The following is a 19,783-nucleotide window of genomic DNA, read 5'->3' on the forward strand; positions in this document are numbered from 1 at the left end:
CAACCTCTCTTGGCAACCTATTGGCATATCCTGTTTCCCATTTGCCTTTTTATTATTATTATTTTATTTTATTTTTAGTGAAAGAAAGAGCTGTTTCCACTGTTGCTGGGAACATGGTGTGTTACCTACCTGCAGAGGGAGAAGGGTCACAGCTTCAATGAGATTGAAAGAAAGGAGAGGCTTAAGCTACTACTCATGAGCCTGAGAAGTCAACATTGACCTAGGAACCTAGGAACGAGTAAGAGAGAAGCAGAAACTAGCTTTCAGAAAGAAGTTTGAAATAGAGAATCTGCACCATGGAAATGTATTGAGCCCTCAAGAAATGGAAGTCTTTGAATTCTGGCTGAGCCACAGTGGGCATTTTTTTTTCTTTTGCTGAAAACCTGGGCAGTTTCCTGCTCACATGTGAGACAACCTACTCCTACTACATCAAGATTTCAGAGAAGTTCATCAGAAACCTCTGAGCCTCTCTTCCACTATGTTAAGACACAGTCGTAAATTTAAGGCCAAATTCACAATTCATAGGATATGCAGTAGATCCTAAGTAGGGAAAGAAGCCAGAAAACTAAGGACGGGGAAAAGAATGATTTACTCCAACTCACTACGTTTGCTTAGCACTAGCTTCTAATCAGAAAGGCAACAAAAACCAAAAACAAAACAAAACAAAACAAATGAAAAAAGTAGGCTAATGTTATTAGTTTTGCCACTGAAGTGACTTCAGCAATCTTATCATCATACAAGCCATTCCCAGGGCGAACTTCTATATCCATCTTTCTAGACAATACAACTTAGTTCCATATCTCAACAGCTCAGGGTATGAAGAATCTGCTTTGCTATACAAAATACATCTTTCTAGTTCAAGCTGATTTGCATTAAAGATAAGGAAGGAGACTATCAAGGACACTGCAGGGGATTTGGTCTTGCAGATGGGCTGCTTCATTAAAGGCTTAGGAAAGATGACAGGTAACAGATAGGAAAGAACATGGGAAAGCAGGACTAAGATCGTATTCCACAAAAAAAGCTATCTTCTACATTTAACTGTCATCTGTACTCGTTTTTGCACAAATATGTACATTGGCCCAGGGAGTACATAGGGTATGTATATAGGGTATTTACTTGCATCTGATTGCATCCGAGTATCTGGTCAACCAACTTCCACACTAGTTCTGCACAGGGAGGAGAACCAGATAGAGCCATAGCTGAAATGGCAGAATACTGAGGTCCACAAGGGGACAAAAGCTAGGAAAATCATTGAAAGTAACCAGTGTGAAAGGGGCAGGAATGTTCCATAACACAATCTTGGCAGTAACAATAGTAGTTTGAATATTGACTGTTAAAGATCCTGATAGAGCTCTCACTGGCAAGATGAGGGCCTATGTGCCTTTCATCTTGCTATCTCAAAGAATTTTACAGATACCAAATGATCTACAAAGCAATCCTTGTTATCTGAATTGCATAGATGATTAAAGAAAAGAGTAGAGAGGCTTAGAGAGTACCCCTGGATCACTCAGCACTAGCATACAAATGTCTTGCATATAAGCAGTAAACACTCTTAAAAGCAAAAATTTCTTTGAACTGAAGGTGATGAGTTCTCCAGTTCCCCTTCAAATCTCATAAGTAGCATCTGGTATCATTGTCACAAGCATGTAGACAAGGGTTTCCCATGGGAAAAACAAAAACAAAAACTGTGCACAGCAGCAAAGGGACAGAAGATATCACCAGGTGTAAAAGACATCACTCACTTCCTAAACACCCCATCATGTTGCACAATGTTACCTGTGAGCCCTGCTGGTTTTGGCTTCTGCCAAAAAAAGCTCACGTCCTCCAAGAGAAATTCATCTCAGCGATTACCCAGCTGGTCATTGCAGCCTCTCGGGTGTCATATGCAGTGTGTATCATAGAGGGCATTTTGTGTCTCCCCGGATGTATAAGCAAGCACTCTGGCAGGCAGAGTAGGTCTAACAGGCATCCTGGTACAGTCACTGTTTTGTACTTGCTAATACCTGTAAAGACCAAAATATGAAATAAGACATTTACAGCTCTGCAGAGCAGCACAAGTAGTTTTACAGATTACCGGGTTTTCAGAACTTGCAAAATTGACTTTATTGCTCTCTGCGGTGCGAAAATGTTGGCAGACTATCCATGTTGTGAAATCATTATTTTGCCAGGGATACCCAAGGGAAGCAGTCTGCCTTTTAACTATAACCAAAGTCTTTACAGCCTATCATAGAATCATAGAATCATAGAATGCTTAGGGTTGGAAGGGACCTCTAGAGGTCATCTAGTCCAACCCCCCTGCTCCAGCAGGGACACCTAGAGCACGTGGCACAGGACTGCATCCAAGCGGGTTTTGAAGATCTCCAGAGAAGGAGACTCCACAACCTCCCTGGGCAGCCTGTTCCAGTGCTCTGTCACCCTCACTGTTAAGAAATTTTTCCTTAAGTTTCTAAGTTTCCTAAGTTTTCCTTAAGTTCCTATATTCCACATTGTAACCCAGATCAGTGTACTGAAGAAAGCCTTTTTCAATGAAACCTTCCACAAAAATCTCTGAAATCATGCTATGCATATCAACAGTCAGCTGGGAGTCTTTGAGGAAGCATCAGTGGTCATGATAAGGCCAAGGCTACGATCAGTCACCTTCCCACAAGTAAACGCAATGAAGGGTCCTGAGTCAAAGGCTTTCAGCTCATTGTTCTTCCTAAGTAGTAGGTTATATTTCCAGGGAACGCTTCAGTGAGGGTTTTTACCTCTTTATTGTGGAATATATCAAGATGTGTTAGGTTACTGAGATACTTTAAAAATGCATATAATTCTGGTATCTCTTGTCCCACTAAACTTTGAAGTAGTTTCCTTTGCACACTGATTCCACAGGGAGAATTGCTGCTTATGTGGTTGTCTGTACATGTAGAAAATGTGTTCCAACACAAGCTAAACACCTTTAGCCAAGGAGATTTTCAGTAAATGCCAGCCGAAATGTGTTTCCTGCCTGTTGTGGCTGAAATTTAATACCTCTAGATTTCAAAGTTCTTGAAATGTGAACCTACAGACCAAATCCAATATATTTGATAAAGAGTTTTAAGTACTTGAATACATTTAGATTGAGTTCAGTGTCATTCAAAGCCTGACTAATACAATTTGTGGACAAATTCAATCAGGCTGTTTCCCAAAAGTTTATTAACCATTCTAAGTGTAGACTGATCTGAGTTAATGAATGTTGGTCTTCTGAAGCTCATCAGTGATGGGGTGTTTTGCTATGTCAGGTATGCTTTGGTCTGAGAAGAGATAAAAGAAATAGTCCATCATTTTGTCCCTGTAGGTGCATGAAAGGCTCAACTGATCATCTTTTCATATAACTTTTTCAAAAATTTAAGCAGACTAGGGAGTAGGCTGGTCCCTTGATAATGTAAATTAATTTTTGTGAGATTACTAATGCTACAAAAGCTAGCAAAATGTATTTGTTTAATAAAGATGATTTCAAGAACCCTGAAATTTTAAGGGCAATAGATGTTCTGAATGATGTTCAGATGGGTCTTTGAAAACATAATGTAAAATTTAATCATTTTGAAGACAGTTGAGAAGAAAAAGACTGTGAGCTTTAGATACTGTAACCTGTAACTCTAAACCTGTAAACATTTGTAAGTATCTACTTTAAGCATCTATTTTTTCCTCAAAATTTAAAGACAACTTTCTCCAGAGAGGAGAGAATTCTTCAAAAGATATCTCATTCCTTAAGTAATTCAATGCGCAGCATAAAACAGTTTGCTGGAATACGTTCTGAAGTCAGACCATACATACAACAGTTAGAGAAGGACTGATAAGAATTCAAGTGCTAAAGGCTTTGGAAATGAGCAATACTTTGTATGGAAATGCATATAAACTGAGCATTATAGCACCCTGAAGAATGCCTGCTTAGATCAAGAATTTCCATATCAATTAAAATGAAATTTATTAAAATTCCACTAATATATATGCTGTATTTTGTTAAAGTTCTGATACAGAGAACAAAGTGTACACTGGAAAAGTCATAGCATTATAAAAAGAATAATGAACAAAACAATGAGATGGACAAAATCTTCCTCTCCTATATCCAAAGTATTGCTGTGCCGTTTTGACAATTTTGGTTGATGCAGAGCTTCTGTAAATAGATTTCACAGAATGAACTCCACATAATACAAAGAATATTGCTGACATTTTGTTCTAATGCAGAGATGAAAGGTCCTTGGCCACTTTGTGCAGATTGCTATTGAAATATAATTCCTCTAACTCTGGGAAGCTCCCAAAAAGGAATAGGATAGCAATGACCTGTCGCTTTATGGTTAAAGGTATTTGTTAAAGTTTGTAAACTGTTTGAAAGATGAAATCAGAATCTGTTTTGATATACACTAGTATCAGAGTGACAACATTATCATTTGTTTCCATTTAGCATATAAAACTTAGGCTGCAGTGAAACACCAAAGGAACTGAAGATTTTAACATCTACAATACATGGAGATTTTCTGTAATAGCAAATAGAAGACTTAGATCCACAAGGATCGTGAAAAAAAAGCAAATTGGTTAGTATTTGATGCAGCTATGTTTGTTTTTTTTTGGGTTTTGTTTGTTTTTGTTTTTCAAGAGAAAACAGACAGCAGCATGAATAGCTTATTAATAAAAGTAGGAATATGCAAACTCTATTTTATAATTCTAATTTATATTTGAGATCATTTTTAATTATGCTCATCATTACATGCATTTTACAAATATCACAAGAAAAATTGTGAGCTACTTTATAAATATTATGGATATAAGTTCTTTAATTATTTTTTTTCCTCTAAAGGTTAATATGATTGCATTAAGACAATGAATGTTATCTTGGGCTGCTTTAGCAGGCAGTATTTAACATTGCTTGTATTGACTATCCCAGTTGTTGATGTCAGCAAGTAGTCTAGCAAAACAGGAATAGTTTTGCAGAGCAAAATAATTGGCAGTGAGGACTCATTGCCCAACTCATAGGCATTTTAAGGAGGTTTATTCTAGAGAAGCTCTACTCCGGTCTTTAGACTGAACATCTTACAGATGAGCTTCTGGAGAATGTCCGTGTTTCAAGAGCATTCCACAACGTGAACCAAAGCACAAGGAAAATGAACAGGAAGGAAACTTGCTTCCAAAGGGCATTTACTCTGTATCTAAGTACATTTGCTGCTCTGGATGCAGCTTGTGACAGGAAACAGGCGTATTTGTGGTTTCCTGTCATGATTTCTGTTCAGCTGCATGTAGTGTGTCTAATCTGAGGAATGGCATCTTTCTGCCGGACACGCATTGCTGAAGCAAAAAAGTGCATGAGATTTCCACTCCACCCGAGTATCCTCAGCATGCCCAGACTCCTTCATTTCCAAAGGCATGGTGTAGCAGCTAGATATGCTGGACGCTATCCAGAAATATCTTGTTAGGACTTCCTCTAAAGCCTTTTACGAGGCTCACAAACATCTAGAACTAAATGCATAAGGGACTTCAGCATCATCCAGTTGCTCCAGTAGAAATAGCATGAAATTTCTCTGTGATAGTTGTTCATACCATACAGGTTAGAAATACCTGTAATACTGGGATGCATTCCGAATCCTTGATTTGGTCCATGCTGACGTGAGACTATAGAAAGTCTTAGTGACTGAATAAAATAATTTGAAATGGGTGGCAACCCATTTCTTCAGCAAAAACATGAAAAATCAAATAACTTTATTTGTTAAAGAGGAAGAGAATTGAGCTTTATTTTTTTGAAGTTATGGTTTATTCATTTAAGAAGACATATTAGTTAATCCAAGTTTACTAATTGGTTTTAGGCTCAACTTTCAAAGACAGTGAGCTTAACTGATAGGAGAGTCAGGTTGTAGACATCAGGATTTAGTTCCCCCCTCTGCACATGAATATGTTAATAGAAGCTCTAGATGTAGGAAGGCTTAAGATTTCCTGAGCTATTTCTAATAGTTTCTTCTGCTCACTTTGGCACTGAGTAATTAAACACTAAATATTTACTGGAACAGTAACTGTAACCATCCTTTCTCCCTGACCATTTTCAACCTTTGCTGCTGGCTTAAAATCACAAAATCCTACAGAAAAATTGATATCACAATAAAAATGTGATAAACTATAGCACTGCTACTTTATACACTTCGCCATCCCTAGCGGGGAGCCTAGTGAGTATTGTCCAATGTCTAGGTTAGTATCATATACCAGGAAGAAAGTTCCTTGAGTATCAACACCCCATAATTCAAATGGATGCAACAGAACTTGAAATTAATGCTGTTCTACATATTAGAAAGTCAGATAATAAACATATCTCTCCCATTAAATTACTATTTGCAAGCTGAGGAAGGTGATTTCACTTTCAAGACTTGGGCCTTAAATATGTCAGGAGTCATTTTGATTTCAGATAGAGTTAGTCTAGTCCTGCTTCAAACTATAGCTCTAGCCTTCAAAGAACCATTTGCCTGTGGCAAGGGCTCGATTTATTGAGCCAAATACTGGGATACCAGGAGTACTCCAGTATTAGGTTGGGCTGAGTTTTGCTTCATTACTGGAATTTTTAAAAATCAGAGAATATGCCAAGGTTCTACTGGAATAAAGTGATAAATCTACAGTGATAAATCTATAGATCTGGAGAGTTTTTTGTTGTTGTTGTTTTGTGTTTTGGTTGGTTGGTTGGTTGGTTTTTTGACACAAGGCAAGTTCAACATCAGTTTGGGGGTTGTTTGCTTTCCTGTTAAGTGGCAAAAAACGTCAAAATGAAAAATTAGTACACCTGATTGCAAAATTGCTTCATCAACATGCTTGCAGTCATTTCAGTTTTTATCTTCAACATTTTTTGATTGTTGAATAAGGCCCACAAAGCTGATGTATAAATAGGTATTCTGAATGCTTAAGTAAAAAAAACAGTTGCTATAATAGCCTGTTTCACTACTGTATCTATTCAGTATGTCCAAAATAATAAAGTTGTGCTTCTAATTATAAACTTGATGTGACAGCAAAAGCAGCTCCACCAAATTAGCATTCTAATAGAAGCAAAGGAGCAGTTGTCTGCTTTCTGTGGGCACACAGAACGAATACTTCTCATACTACAACAAAATATTACGGATTGTTGGTGTCATCACACAGATCGGGACATGAGACAAAGTTTGATGAACCTAAGGTAAGAATCACTTTGCAGTACATGCAAGGGGAAGGTTTATGACATTAGGAGTGATTCAGCAACATGCTCTAGCCAAGAAGAAAGTAGAGAGAAATGTAGAAGATTTTGCTCTCTAGATTTTTTTTTCATGTCTTTGAACTGAATGACAAAACTTGCTACAATATAAGGTGTCATTAAATAATAATTGTCAGTTTGTTTTCTACTTCCAGTACAGGTAAGTTCTCATCATTTGGACTGGGAAAGGCATGTGACTTTAGGACTTTAGTTCCAGGCTAAAGCCAGAAATGTTTGTGCTTCCATGTGCCCCATGAAGCTGTAGTTTATAGATGATGTTGGTTTTCATGGACATGAACTAGAGTATGAAACTTGAAAAGATGGTCTGAAGCGTGCAGACATCATATAACTTCAAATAGATCAATAGCAGGTTTTAAATGCAAAATTTTGGAGCCTAGTTCAATCAGAAGCATATTTAAAAAAAAAAAAAAGAAAGAAAAAGGAAAGAAAAAGAAAGAAAGGAAACTTAAATTTATTCAGGCTTATAGAAGCATTTGACAGCTGCCAGTGCAAGTCACACTAGAACATCTTGAAGGTCTATTGCATGCCAACAGAAATCATGAACCTCATCAAGGCTTTAAATCAAGGTTCTGCTTGAACAGCTATGGTAAGTGGAACTTGCACAAATAGGTTAATCAAACTTACCTGTCAACACAGACTTATTCACTCAAGATATCTTTTGTCAGACATTGACTCATTACAAAAAGTAAGAGTAGAAGGATATGGAGCAGACATGGCACACCAGAAGAGCCCTGTACCAGAATATTAAAATGGTGCTGACAGCTCAACCTTTTTAAATACAAGTGCACGTAAAAAACCTTAAGGACTGTTCCTCTCCAGAAAAATATACAAAGATTCTGATCAGCCAGGGGAAAAAGTCCATCAAAAATGGATTTACTGAGGCATTCATCTGCTCCCACTGCAAGTAGGACATGCAAGAGGTGAGTCCACTCCTAAGTGCAGGAGGATGCCCAGCAAGCTTGGCCATCAGGAGAAAAGAACGTCATTGACGACCAAAGCAGTGCCTGGCACTCAGCAGCTTAAGCAATTTTTCATCATCCATCTACAAGGTGTGTGGCCCATATTGGCCCTGCCTATACCCCTGCAAGGGCAGGCATGCTCCACAGGGTACTGCGTACCTCCTCTCTCTAGGCCTGGGGAGCTGCTGGAGTGCAATGCACCTCCCTTTCTGCTTGCAGTTCTGGGTGTCCTTCCAGTGGGAACCTAGGCATGCACAAATGTTGTGCATATCCAAATCTTACCTCCCTCTGTGCAGTCAGGATATGGCCATGGACCTTTGATGGGGACTGACTTCCAGGTGGTGGGGCAGAGCACAAGGTCTGGGATCTGCAGAAGGCAGAGGGGCAGAGCACACAGAACCTTACAGAATAGATGCTGCCTACATGATCCCCATTCATATAATAATGTTGGAAACACACTGAAGACAGAACCAGATCACTAAATACCCTTGAAAGAAAACTCCTCAGGAGAGGTCCTCAGGAAATTTTCAGGAACTGTTCCTGAAGTTAAGGAAAGATTAATTGTATAATGAACATCAAAACTTGAAGGCGATAACAACAACTGATCTCCAAAGTTATCCATAAAAGAAAAAAAATGGAAGTTTATTCTAAATGCACTGTAGATGAAGCTGCAGAAGCTGCTAGAGAAGTAACTGACAGGAAAAAATAAACCCTTTACTAGACAGTACATTGGTAAAATGTTTGCAATTCTTCTTAACCTAATCAACTAGCTGAAAAGAAAGATTTTGTACTCCATCTAACAGGAGAACTAGTGATTGAATCAGGCTTTTTCCTGTTCTGAATGCTCTGCATTTTACTTCCCTTGGCTGCAGGAAAGGTGGTTCCAGCCCCTGTAGACAACCTTCCTCCCCTCAGCACCAGCCGTTCTCTCATTCCTTGGCACTGGCTGCTGGGGCCCTGCTGGCTTTTGGGGCTCCTCCTGCGAGCCATTTGGCAGTGCTCACCTCGGGTTCTGCCCATCGCACACACATTCCTGCAGAGACACCTACCTGCCTCGTCCTGTACTCAGCCAAGTGCCTGCTCCTGACTAGCGTGAAATTCCTCGGCTGCTTTCGCCTTTCTCGTGTGAACCAGTGATGGAGGTTTGGAGTGTAGCATCTACTTACCAACTTTCAGAGAAGAGTTTAATGACTCCTCCTAATGGCTTTAGCTAAAGTGGTGATGCCCAAGAGTTTCACCAAGGTTGAGCAGCTGGCTGTAGCAGACACATATGACCTTGCCTGAGCTATAAAGTGCAGAAATTCACTGCTGTTCAGCTATCTAAACATAGATACCAAGTGGGATTTACAAAAATGCTGGCACCTTCATTACTTTATAAACCTGCCCTTAGGGTCTGATTCAAAGTCATTGTAGTCATGGAGAAATTACCATTAACTTCACTAGGATTCATTTTAGATTAATGCATACTTCTTTGCTGTCTTTTGCTGTCCTTTCTCCTGTGACTTGAATTGTTCCCTGATGGTGCTGCAAAAAAAAACAGATGTAAATGTTATCATGAATTCATGGGAAATTGAATACTGCACCTCCTGGTTTAGTCAATGTCTAAGAAAAGAAAAAAGAATAATTTTAGATATTAATATAATAGTTACTATCATATTTTTAGAAGTTATTACATCTTTAAAAATTTTATCTAAGCCAAAAGTGAAATATTTCTTTTTTTTTTTCCAAGAACAAACTTATATGATACTTACTTGCAAAAATGTTGAGTTCTCACTATTTGGAAGGGGCTCACTGAAAAACCACTCCAGGTTTTTGCAGTAAACATCAAGTCAATGAAAATATAGTGCAAGAATTTGATTTCTATTTCTATTTGATTTCTATGTCTTTGTAATGTATATAAAATCTGCATTCAATATTTTTTTTTAAGATATAAAATGCCTAATGGCAAGAGTTTCATGTTAAAATCTCTTTTCCAGATATGTCCAGGCACCAGAACAAATATACTAATTAGAATGCACACAATATCAAGCTGCCTGCAGAATACGTATGAGGACAATTATTTTAGAGTATATGATTGGATGTTTCCATAATCAGGAAGCGAAAGGATAAAAGGGAAGTCTTAGACTTTTGATGGAATCAAAAACTAAGAAACAGGAACCAGTCATTTTACAGTTTTATATCATTGGCAAGAAGAGAAGAAAGATAAACTGAAAACACAAATTAGTGGAATACAATTGTCTGAAGTACTAAAGATAAAATTTTGAATTTAAGAAAGCTTCAACCTGTGATTGGTAAAGAATATTCATGCAGAATTGCTCTGTATCAGCCCTCGTATTAGTTCCAAGCCCTTTGTTAAGAGGTCTTACTCACAGGCCTCGCAGCCTGACCAAGGAGCAATTTCCAGTATCATCAGCTCTCCTTGCGGATGACAAAGAGAGGAACCAGACACAGCAAGGCTGATCTTAGGAATGGAGAATGCTCTTTGTGGATATATCTGAACACCGTGCAGAGAAAGGCAGACAATAAGTGGGGGAGGGATCCACTGGGAGAAGGCATGGTTGTCATAGACTTGTTTCTTCTGTTTGGTCTACCTCCTCAGTCTTAAATATCTGGACATTGAGGATTTTCTGTAACAGTTTTGGTCTTCTGGATGCTGGTATCACTAGGCCATCGCTTTCAGCTGTTTGTATGTAGTTGCAGAAGGCAGCCAGTCACACACGATGCATATTGTTTGGGAAATCCACCAAAGGGCACCTCATGGTCTTCTTGCTTGCCAGTGACGAAGCAAAGATTTACACCATAGGTGTTTGCTAACTATGGGCTTTGAGTAAGCTTAGCAGTTAACCTTAGTTGCCAATGGTGTAAAGCCAATGCAGATAGGATTTAACTGTTACAGGGCAGATGTCCACGTCTGACCTTTTCACTACTGACTTTGAAATGGGTGGAGAGAAAAGGGCACTTCTAAAGTTTAAGTCATCCCTTTCTCAAGTAGGTGCCAGAACAAGGTAGGATAACTATGGTGGCTACACCACATAAAACTACAGTGACATAGTTTTGTGCCACATAAACTACATTAAGTGAGATGGATTCCAAATCTTCCTGATCAGCCTCAGGCTGGGTTTGCTGTGTGTGCTTATTCTCTCACCTGAGCTAGTCTATAATAATTCCTTATTGTAGGTTTCTCTCTATAACTGTAATTCTGATTACAATTTTATTGTAATTCCTCTCTGCAGGTACAGAGAGGAATCACGCTGACTCAGCACTGAAAACATGAATCAGATCAGTCCCAAAACCCAGTCATAAGCTAATGAGGTCTACCAAACACTGCCAAAAAATAAACTAGCAAATGAACATTTATGCTTTCAGAGAATCACACAGAATCACAGAACGGTTCAGGTTGGAAGGAACCTCTAGAGATCATCTAGTCCAACCCTTCCTGCTAACCTATCAGATTACAGATAGTAACAGAATTCTGAATGATGTCAAGTATACAAAAATAATCAAATTCATGAAATTTTATTCACTCATAATACATATAATAAATATATACATTAATAACATATATTATACAAGGACTGCTTTATTAAATGTCAGACTTGCGACAAAGTCCCTTTTCCTACACACTTCAGACATAAAGATATATATATTTTTAAATGTTAACTTTGAAATATGGGAACTGAATACCCATTCAAAATATGCGTCTGTTCATATTAAAATGTCAGTATACATACAGAACCCAATATATACAAAAAAAGAAAAAGAACAAAAGTATGAATATAAATGGTCACATTAGCAAAAGAGAAAAAAATGAAGCTCAGGATGGAAAACAAAGCACTCGTTGCACTGGGTGCAAGACAGGAGCACAATAGGCACCTATCCGAAAAGAGCAACATAAAGCTTCAACAATGCAGGAATTTACTACGTTTCTACCTTTGCCACATTTACATGCACAAATATTGTTTTTCTGCTGTCCTTTGTTGGTAACAGCTTGGCCCGCCTCCCAGGTCCTCTTCTCCAAGCATAGCTGGACCCGCATCTCCCCAGTTCCCTGTAGAAGAGATCACTGATTACCCGGCTGGTCTCCACCACCTCACCAGTGTGTGCAGTGCATGTGCCACAGAGAGCATTTGGTGAGGGCCTGGACATGCAGTAAAGCACTTTGGCCAACAGGACCAGTCAGTCTACCAGGCATCCCAGCACAATCAGTGTCCTGCAATCCTCGTCACAACCGTGTTAATAACTCTAGATATTGAAACACCAGCTAATACAGCAGAGAGATTTGTCCATAATACAAGTGTGCATACCTATCAAAATAACACTGTGTCATCTTTGATCAACAGGATTCATGCAGATGATATTTTTTGCCAGTTACCAGATAGGAATTTATGTTTTCTGAATGTATGTAGTAAAATTGCTGAGTTTTTTCAGATGTAATGAAAGCAATTCCTTTTTTAAAAGTTTTTTTTATTCTGCATAGTTTCAGGTAAGTATGTTGATTTGTCTAAGTTTCATAGTTCATTACAACTGAAATCTAGTTACAGCAGGCTGCTGTTTCCATTAGCTAACACAATAGAAATCATAGTAATTTCATCTTAGTTCAGAATCACAATCTGTAAGGACTGCATGCAGTTGTAAAGTGTATTAGCTAGCTTTAAAAAGTACTGACTTAAACCAAGCATCTTCATGGATTTAAAGTAATAAAGTTTTTCCCAGCAGAAAGTGTGTACTTTCCTGTTATTCAGATATAGTTAAGCTGCTTGACAGATATTCAAATGCCACCAGAGAGATACATAAAAAGACTATTAAAAGAAAAATCAAGACGTGACAGATTTTTGATGTGAAGTGCTTAAACAATCAGATTTAATGCCTGTCTCTGTTTCCTGACTTTAAAAAAATAATAATAAAATTAAGAGGTGAACTTCTTCATTTAGATGTTATCAACAGAGAAAAATTTAAAACTTTTAATTTAGGATTTTTTTCAACAGATACAAGGTTTTGCTCCAAACCTGGCACCAAAAAGTAATGTTTGTTATAATTCAGGTCTAATATTTCAAAGTTATACAATTCTTTAAATGGAAATAAGTGGTGAAATCCAGTTTGCTAAAAGAGCACTAAATATCTCAGATTAGGTGAAAAGATTAATTCAGTGCCATTGAAAGATTCACCAAAGGCATTTAAAGATAAAATCAGTTAAGCTATGCCATTAGGATTTTTAAACTCGCCTGTATAAACTAAGAAAATATTTTTAGACTTAAATCCAAGACTTTCCTATGTAATTTACAAGGCTGATTGGTTAAAAAGAGCATTTGCTCTTTTTCATCATCAGAATTCACTACTAGCTGTAACAGTAATCTGTCAAGTTATCCTTTTTTTTCTAAAGCAGTTAAGAAAATATAGATTTCCTTTATTTGTGAGACTATTTTACTTTCAGTGATAAATCTGTGTTGCTCTTAAGTTTCTGGAATAAAGACATAACAGCTTTTTAAATAAAGTTTGGACCAAGATCAAAAATATTTAGCTTTTTAACCATAAAAGGAGGTTTGTCTAACTATTTGAAAACATACTGTTTAATATCTACTTGCTCCAATGATATTAGGAACTAAAAGTGTTGAGAAAGTTTTAGATGCAGCAGCACAATTGTTTCTCCTAATTGAAAAGCAAATCCAGAGCAGACAAACTCTGCAAGAGCTCTCCAGGGGCTCTCACCTGCATGAAGAGGTTGGAACACCTAGTGAAGCATACACAGCTGTGGCTTGTTCTGAAACCAGACAGCAGGTACTTCAATGAGCACAGCGCTAGTCAGAGTTGAAGTTTTGAATTTGTTAAGATTTTGGAAAGCTATATTTAAAGATGTATTTGAATGGGAGAGTTCCCAGACCAAGATTCACGTGGAAAAGGAGCATTGAGGCATCTGGGACAGCTCCAATTTATCAAGAACTATTAGAAGAGCAGGATATTCCCTACTGTATTAGGATTTAGGACAAGTGCCTATAGAGATACGGGTAGGATGGATGGCACGTATGTCAGGTTATAGAGTGAGAATGACTGCATGGTCAGGTTGGCAAGAGCAGAGAAAGTCCCATAATCCATGGAAAATAATTTCCCACAAGAGTTAGTGAAATAACAATTCTCATCCCTCTACAGTTTCCTGATGTCTGGGATGCTGTGAAAGCGTTTGTGATGGAGATAATGGTGCTGGGCATGAGCCATATCAAGGCAATAGCAGGTGGATTGTCTCTGCCTACTGTCTTCAGTCAATCACCGTTAAGAAGACATTTCCTTTAAGCGTTCTATACTTGAGAAAATTGCATTTATGGTATGTAAAAGTTAGATAGCAAACATAATCAGATTTTTTAGCCTTAATATACTAGTTTCAGTCCAGTATTAAATTCTGAAGAAGTTTAAATATTGTAAAAATCCCCCTGAGGAATCTCTTCTAATTCTTTGCAATGCAATTCTTTGATATAATTGTTCCTAGAAAATGCTGTCACACACAATCACACAAAGTAAAAATAACACCAAATGCTTTCATGATAAACAAAAAAAAAAGATTGAATGCAGATTTATCCTGAAGAAGTTAACTGTTTACTTGTATAAATGAAGAACAGATGCTGGCAACCAGTTTAATGGTTCTGCAGTGAGAACTGTCTGTGAAAATGCAGTGCACGAATGTGTCTTCTGTATCATTGGAAGGAAAACATGGATATTTTTTCAGTTAGTATCTATATGCATATAAAATATAATCAATTGCTAGCCTGAGATATTCTATCATCTCTAATGAAGTCAAAAACATTATGACTAGAGAGAATGCAAGCAATTAAGATTAACGTTAAATTAGTTTGTTTTCTCTGCAGAAGAACCCCCATAAAACAGGAGGTAAAAGGGAGGTAAGGGTGAAGATCAATAAAAACTGTAAAGAAAACCAGGAAGCAGAATGAATGTGTCTGATGGGGTGGAAGGGATGCTTGTCTGGCTGGGGTGGTGATCAGCAGGCAATGTGAGAACTCTGAGAAATAACCAGCTCATGACATTATTTCTGAGGAACAGAAACAAATTTAAATTACATTCAGGTCATGCTCCTGTTTCACCCTATCTAAATGCATTTACCATTCAGCTATACAACGAGAAAATTTTCACTTCTGACATGAAAAATTATTTAGGCACAAGAGCTAACGTGCTCCACTGTAGTCTTGACAACGTATTACAGTTCTTCATTACAGAAGAAGAAATAGAGAAGAACAGAAGAGTGAGAATGAGAGAGAGGACAGTAAAATCTTTTGAGTTTTCAGGAATTTAATTTTAGACAAATGGGTTTTTGGGGAGGATTTCCTGCACTATACAACACAAAAAATAACGAATCACTTCTAGTTTCACATAGAAGACTTGGAAATGAGTCAGAAAGGACATCATAATTAATTCACAAAGGACCACAAAAGGAGTTACTCTTTGCACGATATGTTGTAGAGTTCCCCTTTCACTTAGGTATTCTTTGGGTCTGCAGAATTCCCTCATCCTTTGCACTCTGTGTCTTCTCACACTTTGCAAGCTCACTCTCAAGCCAGTGGTAATTCTATCTTCAGCCAAAGAGGACTTAATAGGAGAATTAGCCAAAGAGGAAATTGAGCATGGTGGCCAACCTGAGGCCTTTAGTTTCCTTGGGCAAACAGCAGTAAGGAGCATTTGGGAGTTTTGAGTAGGATTTCTTAAGAAATGGCAATTCAGGCTGCAGCGTTTGTTCCCCTGGGGGCATTGATACCACCTCACATTAACCCCCCAGCACAGGTTCCTAGAGTGGGAAGAAAACTATCATGAGACAGCAGAAGGACAGCCCAGGACAGCTGAGGGGTGTTTATCTAGCAGATAAGAGGGAGAGAAAGAGGTCTGAACGTTGTGTTTGGGGAAATGCAGAAGAGAAATAACACCCACATTTTTTGAACATCTTGCTGGGTAATATACTGTTATGCATGAAGTCGGTTATACAGTGATATATCTGAGTGCTAAATAAAATTGGGTCATTATTGTTAACCGTTTTGTGTAACAAATATATTCATTGCCACTGATATGAGTTTAACATATTTGTTTAACCACTGGGCGAATCTTCCTCAATAAAGTAATTTTACAATTGTTTAATGAGATCTACTTCTGCTTTTGTAATCTCTAATTTTCAAGGAAATAATAACATTACTGCATAATCAACTGGATTATTTGATGCTAATAACTAATTAATGTATTTCCATAGCAGATATTACAGTATTTTTATAACAATTTTGATTAAAATATGCAGTTGCAAAATTATTTCAGTGCTTTAAAAGTAATATGTAACTACCATATAAAAATATGCAACAAGTGACATCACACAAGAACCTACATTCTTAACATATTGCTATATTAAAATTACTTATTTAAATGTATAATATTAATTGCCAATTAAAATTAAATTGAATTTATATGTTAATATAATACTTTCATGTAGAATTACTGTTATAAGAAAATACTTGAGACAGTCAGACTGTCAGTTCATTTTTTTTCTTTCCTGAGAGTAGACTTCTGACCTGAGAAAATGTTTGTTTTGTACTCTTAGGTTCCTCTTTCTTTAGAACTATTTATATATTTAGCTTGCCTTAAAAGTACTATTTCTTGTGATCTTTTTCCCTTTTAATACATAAATCACACAATTTATTACATTGCTGCAAGATTTCTCACCTTATTTTGGTCTACTGTTGACAATGTAATGGAGATCTAGGGATTGTCTGAAGAATCCTTATTGTGGTCCATAGCATTATAAATTAGTGATTTAAATTTTGTCTAAGATGTGATTTTTTTTTTACTGCACTGAGATCAGTATTTTTGGTCAAAAGGCAAGCACCGCAGAAGGTCCTAGCTGCTGCAAAGCTGAATACTACCATGGCTGCTTTTTTCAGAGGCAGTTAGTCCTCTTTCTATTGCCTCTAGGGCTACCTCCTCTGCTGCCAGGTGTTCGGGCCCTGAAAAGGATGCACATCAGTCCACAGAGCCCACACAGGCATATACCCAGCATAAATGTCCCAAGGAAACAGAAAACTCAAATGTCTGCCACCCAAAGGACTAGCTTTTCTGCCAGGTGCTTTCTGTGAGTGTTATCTCAAAGTACTTTTCTGTTTGTTTATTTGTTTTCCTGAGGGCATCTATGCAGAGCAGAAGTAGAGGCACTGGGAGGGAGCAATACCAAGAGGGAGTCTTTTGACAGTGTTTGATTTATTCATAAGATACATGTGGCAACTATGAATGAATAATGTCTTATAGATGTTATAAGATCTTCTAGATGTTATTCTTTGTCTTTAAGATTGTGTTTATGAACTTTGAGCACACTTGCAACATTACTCCTTTTCTTAAGTGGAATAAATGAGAACATAGGGTGACCAGAGTGGAAAATAAGTGTTACACACGTAAAGTCAAAAACCAACTTAATCTTTATGTGCATCACTTATTTCAGGATATGTTCCACAATGTTTACAAAACAGTGTGATTCCTCAGGGAGCATCGTGTCCCTCTCCTGGCCACCTCTAAGCTGAGTCATCAAGTTTGTCTATACCCACCATCCCCAAAATGCTCTCCTATGACCAGAACTTACAACCTCCCCCATCCAAGGTACCAAAACTAACAAGCCAAAAACTAAGAAGTGCCTCCATGTCAGAGGCATCACTTTGATACCAGCAGGTAGAAAGGGCCTCATTGGTGAAGCAACAGAAAATGTGGTTCCAGTATGAGGCTAGCTGCAGCTTATTTTCTCACCACACTGGTATCCTGTTTCCTGGAGTTACGAATAGGCTACACATCACTTCTCCTTCTCCTTCTTCTTCTTCTTCTTGTTCTTGTTCTTCTTCCTCTTCTTCAAATTGCTGATTGGCCTTCAAAGATGAATAACCCGGCTCTAGGATTTTGGTGAACTGGTGGGAAGTTTTGAGCCAGTGTTGCATGAGATGGGGACTAGGACATTACAGCTTCTAACATCGTGACATTGTGGAACATCTGAGAAGACTATGTGAGGTGAGAAAATAAAGGAAATAACTACACAAGGACTTTGAGATTTGTTTTTCCAAAGTTCAAAGATCATGAAAATTCTTCTTTGGAAGTTGTTGCTTTTGCATCACAAACTTGACTTTAGAATAGATAAATAAAAGTACAGGTTAGTGATTGAGTTTCTCTTAGACAATATTAGAATTAAAAATAACTCATAACCTAAAGTAATTAGATAATTAGGTTAAAAGATTTTGTTCTGAACAGAATTCAGCTCTTAACCACAATATTCAAGAGCATGTTCTTAAATAAATATTATTCCATATAAACTTATGGATCCGAAATGCTACAGATACATGATGGGGAAGAATCATCTGCCAATCATAAAACAAGGATATAAGATAAAAAAGCCACCTGTTTTATGTTTCAGGAAGTTTTCTTTTTTTCTTGTACTCTTAGAACAATTTCTTGGTGGGGAATGGCAGCTAAAACTCAGATTTTGAGTTATTCATTTAGTGAAGCAAAAGCAGAAGCAATCTAGGACTCGAAAAGAAACAGCTGTATTGACAAAAAGGGTCTAATTGACAGCCTCTCTCTTCACTTGAAAAGTACTATATCTATATAATACAATCTATGTCTATATAGTACAAGACTGTGCTATGTGTTTTTAAGCAACACTCACTTCCAGAACCTCTCGCTCTTGTGGAATATTAATAAAATAAACTGAGAGAATGCATAAGGTCAGGTTCATATATATTACTGTGAGGATTGTAACGTAGATACAACAGACAGTCCACGCGGTGGGACTGAAACTGGAGAGGAGAGGAGAGGAGAGGAGAGGAGAGGAGAGGAGAGGAGAGGAGAGGAGAGGAGAGGAGAAACCTTCAGAAAAAAAAAATAGAATTTCAAATTTGACATCTTCACTTTTGCAAGCCTGCCACCCTTTCCATCACTACATGAATCTCTTCCCAGTGCTTTGATGATGTGTTTGCTACCTAGAAAGCCTGAAACTTTATTTCCTCAAGTGTTTCTTCATTTGCACAGGCAATGATGGACTTGATTTTGTGGCTGTTTTCATTTTCTTTCCAAAAAAAAAAAAAAAAAGCTCAGTTATCTAGTTCTGCTTTTCTCAGGAGTTTGTCATTAGCAGTTCATCTAAGTACCAGCAAAACAAGGAAAGCAAATGACATGAAGATAAGGCCTTGGTTTTAGATCAGTGACTATTCTGATAATCTGACACTACTTCTTGGACTTAATAGTGTATATCTATCTTGAACAAAGATAATCTCCCACAGAAAGAAAGAAACAGTTTTACAGAACCTGATAGGGCTTCCTACTGCCTCACAAAGAGCTTCAATACTCTGCACTCCAAATTCAGTTTTTCTCCTCATGTGCACATTAGATTCTCAGATTGACTATTTTTCTCAGTCGTATCTCCATTTATAAATAAACTTAGTGTGCCTATTTACTGAAAAATACATTCAGATTGCTTGTAAAGGTTGGAAATCTAGGTTTCCTTTTTAGTTTTGCCATCAATGGATGGACACAGTAGGAAATCATTCAACCTCTGGTGCTGTAGTTTTCTCATTTA

This window comes from Tinamus guttatus, unplaced genomic scaffold (assembly GCF_059628265.1).
Source record: "Tinamus guttatus ecotype Peru unplaced genomic scaffold, ASM5962826v1 Tinamus_guttatus_pri_ptg000083l, whole genome shotgun sequence".
NCBI lineage: Eukaryota > Metazoa > Chordata > Aves > Tinamiformes > Tinamidae > Tinamus > Tinamus guttatus.